This window comes from Adiantum capillus-veneris, chromosome 27 (genome assembly GCF_014529385.1).
Source record: "Adiantum capillus-veneris isolate H3 chromosome 27, ASM1452938v2, whole genome shotgun sequence".
Classification (NCBI taxonomy): domain Eukaryota; kingdom Viridiplantae; phylum Streptophyta; class Polypodiopsida; order Polypodiales; family Pteridaceae; genus Adiantum; species Adiantum capillus-veneris.
Window position 1 is genome coordinate 41,339,593 of NC_140957.1, and position 7,751 is coordinate 41,347,343.

General features: G+C 34.4%; 1 pseudogene; it reads left to right on the forward strand.

Moving 5' to 3' along the window:
• The first annotated feature begins 1,100 nt into the window (after positions 1-1,100).
• Positions 1,101-2,130, forward strand: LOC147421835 (scarecrow-like protein 5; annotated as a pseudogene).
• The last annotated feature ends 5,621 nt before the right edge of the window (positions 2,131-7,751 follow it).

Genomic DNA, 7,751 nt, shown 5'->3' on the forward strand with positions numbered 1-7,751 from the left:
AGGCATGAAACTATAAACCTAGTCATTATTTTGATCAACTTGAAAATTACTAGCTTCAATATTGTTAATCCATGATCCTTTTTGAGTTAACTATTGTAAATAAATATGAGTAAAAGCTATTTAGTTCCAAGTTATATCAAGTCACCTCCATCAGTTATAGCTTAACACTATTTTTGTAATCGGGCACTCAAGTGTCCTGAGACACTAAAGTGTCTTGTTTTTCTAGCAAGTTGTCATAACTATTTGATGAATTTAAAAAACAAAATTATAGGTCAGGTTCATACGTTAGGTCAGTTATGAGGTGAAGAACATAGCCAAATTTTACTTTTTCCAAAACTAAAACCAAATTAAGATTATGATTATAAGTAATTTTAAGATGAAAGGTTTTTTTAATAAGATTTTAGTGTAAAAACCAATAAAAACTGATTAAATTTCTCTAAAAACTGGTAGATTTTCAAAGCTTTCCTTTTTTCGAGTGCTTCCTAAAAAAGTTTTTGGTGAACACTATCTGGCTACATTATAAACTTTGGTGAGATACATATCTTTCTAGCTTTCATCTATAATAACAACCCCTATCTGTGTAGCACAGTTTCCCACCATGTCAGGCAACATCTCTTCCATCAAACAATTCCCATACCTTTGTGGATAGCTTGTCCTTAAGCCACTATGGTAATTAAATACTATATTCAAGTTCCTCAATCATTTGCTTCATCATCAGTTACGAGTCCCAACTTTGCTCTTACATTTGCTCATAATTGCTCAAATGTCAAAGATTTTACCTCATTGTCTAGCAATAAAGAGGCTCTCTGTGATAGTGAAGCCATCATATACAAACTACATACACTAAAAACTGCATTGATGGGTCCAAATTCAAATGATGAAGAACTAAATGAGGTCATCAATAATAAAACATTCTTAAGAACTTCTTAATGTATTTATCCATGATAGATAGGGAGGTCCTTATCTACAAGATTAAGATGTATAAAAGTGTATTAATAACATTGATGCATAGTTTTCTTTCCTCTAAGAATTTGCTAGTAGCATTGAATCTTGGCCCTCATGTGAATATCACATGTGATATCACATTATTTGAAGAAAATATGGAAGTTGCAGAGCTAGCAATGCAAGATCTTTGTAAATCAGCGTATGTGTTGAGAGATCCTTTATAAAGACTTGCTCCATACATGCCTAAAGAGCTTATAGCAAGGCTTCATGCCTCTATTTCCACTATATATAAAGCATTAAGATGCAGCTGATTTTGTGCTATTGAAGTTTTACTAGCTATGCACAAAATTTATGAAAAATGGCCATACATTCAGGTTGCATTTATGGAAGCAAATGGTGTCAGCTAGAGAGAAACCCATGGTTCATGTCTTTGATTTTTAAAATTCATTAAGGAACACAATGTTTCTCTTTCATACAGACTTTGGTGAGCAGGCTTGGAGGTCCCCCATGTATGCATATTAGTACAGTTATAACAACCCTATGCCTTACTCTTATCCTTTGGAAGGCATGGATGTTGGCAATTAAAATGAGGTTGGGGAGTTTTATGAATAGACTGTTTTTGTGAGTTCACCTCTATTTAATCAAAGCTTTCAGATTTATAGGCCTTTATGATTGAGAGGAAGGCTAGAGAGGCCCTGGCCATAAACTTTGCTCTACAACTACATCATATGCCGGATAAAAGCATTTAACTAGATAACTCCTATCCTAGGATCACATTATAAAAATGTGCAAGAGTCTGAATCCACAGGTGCTTACTCTAGTGGAGCAATATGCCAACACAAACACAACGCCTTTTTTAGCCAGGTTTGTGGAAAATTTAGATGATTATTTTGTTGCATTTAAGTCTATTGATGTGGCACTCCTACATGAGAGCAAAGATAGAGTGAATGTCGAGAATCATTACTTAGCTCATATTATTGTCAATGTTGTAGCTTGTGAATGTGTAGAGCAAATTGAGCACCCTAAGCTTGCTGGTAAATAGAGAGCATGTATATTAATAGAAACTTTAAACTCACACCCGCTGAGCTTGTATGTAAATAGCACACTAAAATCCCCGCTTGCATCCTACAATGAGAAGAGAAGTATAAATTAAAAGAAGATAGAGAAGTTCTTCTACTCAAGTGAAAAAGAATTTTTTTACAAGTAGCCTCTGTAGTATTAAGGTGTAGAATTTTTCTAGAATCCTTGTATGGAATTCATTGTGAATCAAAGTATGTAGATATTTGTGTGTATTCTTGCACATGTACTATCAAATTGCTTGAAAAGCAGAACTAAAGCAAAAGATTGTGTTATAGAAAGTAATTAGCCAATAAAGAGGTCTAGTTATATGAAATGTTTTCTTAGGTTTTTTTTTGTATCAATGATTTAAATAGTTTTTTTATAGAGTTGCTAGTCGTTAACACTAGAATGGTAACAGGACACTTTTATGTCCTTGGACACTTTTGTGTCCTGTTAAGTGACCATTTTGCTTGAATTATTTGAAGAGTATGAAAATGCATTTCTAGGTGCTATATATCCACAAAGTTGCCTTATCAGCTGGAAAAAACTTGACTTTTTTTTTGGAGTATCAATCTCACCATTAACCTTACTCTTGCAAAACATTTTTGAACCTAAAGTGTGTGAAAAAACGGGTCATGTTTTTGGTTTTTTTTTCAAATTTTGGCAACTATACCACTCTAAACTTCATCTTTGTGAGGTTTAGATGGCTAGAGGTTAGGCCTTCATAGTTCTCAACATGTTTTGATGCTTGTAGGGAGAGCTAAGTGTTAAAATGGAAAGTTATGACCAACTTACAAGAATTGCATAATCCTATTTTCTGGCCAAAATTAGCACTTTTATGATTTTTTTGGTGGCTTTCTTGATATCCAGATTCAATTTTGATTGTGTAAGTGTAATGTATAACATAAAGCTAATCTTCCTTGAGTTTTGGGGGACCTAATATGCTATATAGTATAGTATATGATGATGGTTGATTTTTTTTATTTTTGAAGAATACGATACATTTTAGAGTAGCAAGTATATCTTTCTCAATATTGCTATTTTCTTAGGCCAATTGTGTGTATTTTGTAGGTAGTAACCATATCTAATCATAGACTATGAACTTGGCTAGATATTGAGTAGTTTCTATGGGTTTCTAGAGGTCATAATTCTAACCAATTTTTTCATGTTTGCTATATTTAGCACTGTATCATTGCCCCCAAGGTTCCACTAAGTAAGAGATCCATTATCCTTTTGACATTCTCCATGGCTCCTTTTGAATTCGAATGCCCAAAGGGAACTAAGAAAACATGTATATAGTATTTGTATTGAGCGTGACTATATAAACTTTGATGATAGGTCCGCAGAATGGCAAAAATGCAATTTCTTTGTACCTATTTTTTTTGCCCCAAAAAAAATAAGTGAGTTAAAAGCAACCATATGTTTTGATCACCAACCCATTGAAGTTAACGGGGCATTTTATCTCATGTCCTCCAAAAATCCCCACTCTTATTTATATGCAATCAACTGTAAGAAATTGCTGTTTTGGGCAAAATGCACTGGTCCATCAACTTTGGAGGCTTGTAGTGACCAAGGGATGAGAAAACTTACAAGTTTCTCATTTTTTCCATATGTAGTAGTTTTTGAACTATAAGCTCATGAAAGGATTTTTCAAAATGAGTGGATCTACTATGGTTTTGGATTTTTTTTTCCAAAACCCTGAAGGGACACTTTTATGTCCTGTTAGGTTACCATTCTAGTGTTAAAAATATAAATTGTTGTTTTCTAGAGAAAATTGATTCATTTGTGATCTAATCATGTGTAGGTGGTAGATTTAAAAAAACTTATAGTGGGAAAAGCTTTTTGAAAAGGGTATGGTATTGCAGCCCAACTACAGTTGGTTCATAGGTCTTTACCTTCAGCCATGGAATGATCTAGCTCTTTTGATTTTGTGTACTTGGATTTCAATGAGCTTCTTTTTGTTGAAGAAAAATAGTCGAAGCTTCTCTAGAAAGCTTCCTTCAACCAAGGTTCTCTAGAGGGCTCCCTTTAGTCCAAGTAAGGCTATGAGCTCTATTCAATTCAAGAGAAGCTCCCTTCAGTTCAAGAAAAGGATTTATAATTGCAGTGCATATGTCAATGGGGATCTCCAACTCAATGAAACACAAAATAATTATCTCGCACATGTTAGGTAGGGCCGACAATGGCATTCAAAAAGCACTAGCCAAGCTCATCGCATCAATTGCAACAAGGTTGTTGCAACTCTTAGAGGGCACCTCACAATTTTGAAAGTTCCCCTATTGCACAATTGTAGTACAAACAGGTTATAGAGAGTGCCTAGAATATGATGAATTTTAAGTCTCAACATAGTGACAATTTTGATAGGTTTATGGCGACATCGGGTCAAAAAAAGAATAATCCAAAAGGAAAGGTGGAAGGCCCACTAGTTTCTCACAAGGTCATATCTCTTGCAGTATATCTACGCTCAAATAATGTGAAAGGGTCTTCCCCAATGCTCACCCACCAATGCAATGGATCAAACAACATACATGCAAAACTAGAAAAGGAAAGACATCAATGTGTGAGGAGGGTGATGCAGCTAGCATGGCTTGTAAAGCATGCAACCTTGGGTCAACTTTGAATAAAACAAAAATTAACTATGTCTATTAACACTTTTTAAGGTGGCATGTTGTAAAGCGTAAGTAAACATCAATACTCAATCGTAGACTTAGCAGACGATCAATCCACTAGTGTTATGGAGATTAAGAATAGAGTTAAAGAGATTAGAGTTGTTAATAAAAATGTGTTACGTTGTTTCTTATTGATTACCTTGAATCACACTAAAAGAAAATATTGCTCTTTGATATTAGTGAATAATATAATTTTTAATTTGGCTCACTAAAAGATATACCTGTAAATCTATCATTATATGTATAGAGACTCATGGAAAAGGTGGGCATCGTAAGTATGTGGGTGTGTGAAATAAAGTGCTAGTAAAAACACAGTACAAAGTATTATACGTCAAAGGGCAGCAATTTCATGTAGATACTCATAAGATTTGGGGAACCATTTGCCAATATATCTTAAAGGAAAATAAAACTCCCATAGTGTGGGGATAAGAATCTCTTGAAATGAAAAGATAAGGGAAAGAGTTGGCTACAAACAAAAAAGTTGTTTAAGAGTTGTAGCCCCCAGATCCAAAACAAGAAAAGTAGGAAATATTCGAGGGGAAAACAAATCCAACCGACCAATGACCAATGTCCAAGTATTCAAGAGGCTTTCAAAAGCATATGTTGGACGAGGTTCTTTCTTACAGAAACAAAATAAACACCTTGGTCATATAGTCAACGAGAAAGTAGGAAATATTCTAGGGGAAAACAAATCCAAGCGACCAATTACCAATGTCGAAGTGTTCAAGTGGCTTTCAAAAACATATGTTGGACAAGGTTCTTTATTACAAAAATAAAATAAATACCTTAGTCATATAGTCTCTAGTGATGGTCTAAAGGTTGACCCTAAAAAGGTTTCTACTATTCAAGATTCACGTATTCCCAAAAATGTTTGTGAAATGCAATCTTTCTTCGGTGTTGCAATTTTTTATCATAAATTTATGAGAAATTTCACATCAATTGCACTTTCTCTCACAATTCTTTTGAAAATTAAAAGTACTTTTCATTGGTGTGAAAACCAACAAAAGGCTTTTGATAAACTTAAATACGTCCTCACACATGGATTTGTCCTTCAATTACCTAATTTTTTGAGACCCTTCTTCTTGGTTGTCAGCAATGATAGTGAGTCTAGAATAGGAGTTATTTTAATGCAATATGATCATCCAGTTACTTTTAAGAGTCTTAAGCAAAAACCAAACGAACAAAAGTATGGCACTTATTATGAGTGCCGTACTTATTAAAAGGATTTATTATGGCACTTATTAAAAGGATTTGTTCTTCAATCACCTATTCTTTAAACCTTCTTTTTTACTGTCATTAATGGTAGTGAGTCTAGAAAGGGCATTTTTTTAATGCAATATGATCATCTAGTTTCTTTTAAGAGTCTTAAGCAAAAACCAAACGAATAAAAGTATAGAACTTATTATAAGCAGTTATATATTGCTATTGTGCATGCTTTTGAAATGTGGAAACCTTATCGTATGGGCTTTTATTTTCTTATCAAAATTGATCAACAAAGTATATGACATCTTTTGACACAACCCTCATCTCAGATAGACATATCAAATGAGATGCTTTTTGACATTCGATCTAGTATCAACCTAGCTATGAGAATGTTATTGCAAATGCATTTAGTAAAGCTCCTTGATTTAATAGTATTCCTAATGGCTTCAAAAAATTCAAACATATTCCTAATTCAAAGGTTCCCTCAATAACAAGAAAAACAATGCGCTAGTCTATAGCATGCAGCAATGAGAAATGGCAAAGCTTGTAGATTTACAACAATATTAGCTGGACGTGAGAAGGATGGATACAACATTGAGAGAGAGAGAGAGAGAGAGAGAGAGAGAGAGAGAGAGTTTATTGATACTTCAAAGGGAAGAAAATGCTAAAGGAAAAACAAAGGAGAAGAGAAACCTAAATATACAATGTGAAGTTGACCACCTCTTTATATGGACACAAAAAGTCTTTTGACTTTCCACCTTCATCTTTCTTTTCATTTTCTAAACTCACCCTTCACTTAGTCACTTGATATATTTTTAAAAAAAATTTAGTTTTCCAAGATTGGGGAGACCTAATAATAGTACGTCAATCACTAAAATTACTTCTTTTGACCTTATGCATGACTCTTTTGATGATGATGATGATGATTTTGTCTCTTTTGATGATGATGATTTTGTCTCCATTTGGACTGAAATGGTGCATGAAAATTGGATGCTAATTAATGATTACTCCTATCAACATGTTCTTCAGGCTCAGGTTGATTTATGGTGGTCTACACGGGTCTCACAAACTTCTGACATATATGTTCCATCCTTGGATTGTGCCATGTTGATGTATTGCAGGGAGCCCTCTTGATACAAGAAAGCTATGTTTCAAGATGACAAGCTGAAGTGGGAAAGAGCTATGCAATAAAAAATGGACTCGTTGCATAAGAATCAAACCTGAAATTTGGTTGAGTTTCCTAAGAGTAAAACTTCATTACCATGCAAATGGGTGTACAAAGTGAAGATCACACCTCATGATGAGAAACCAAAGTACAAGGCACGGCTTGTTGCTAAAGGGTTTAGGCAACAACAAGGTAATGACTTTGATGAGATTTTCTCTATAGTTGTCAAGATGACTACCTTGCAGTGTCAAGATGACTACCTTGCAAATGGGTGTACAAAGTGAAGATCACACCTCATGATGAGAAACCAAAGTACAAGGCATGGCTTGTTGCTAATGGGTTTAGGAAACAGCAAGGTGATGAGTTTGATGATATTTTCTCTCTAGTTTTCAAGATGACTACCTTGCAGTGTGTACCTGCATTGGTTGATCAAGAGGACATGGAACTTGTCTAAATGGATGTCAAGAGAGTGTTCTTGCATGGTGACCTTCATGAAGTACTCTATATGCATCAATCGGGAGAATTTTTTGAGAAGGGCAAGGAGGATTTGGTGTGTAAGTTAAAGGAGAGCCTTTATGGTTTGAAACAAGCACCAAGAGAGTGGTATCATAAATTCCGCCCATTTATGCTATCTCAAGGTTATAGAAGGAGTGATGTGGATCACTGTCTTTACACTAAGTTAGCTACAGATGGTAGTTTGCTAATTTGAA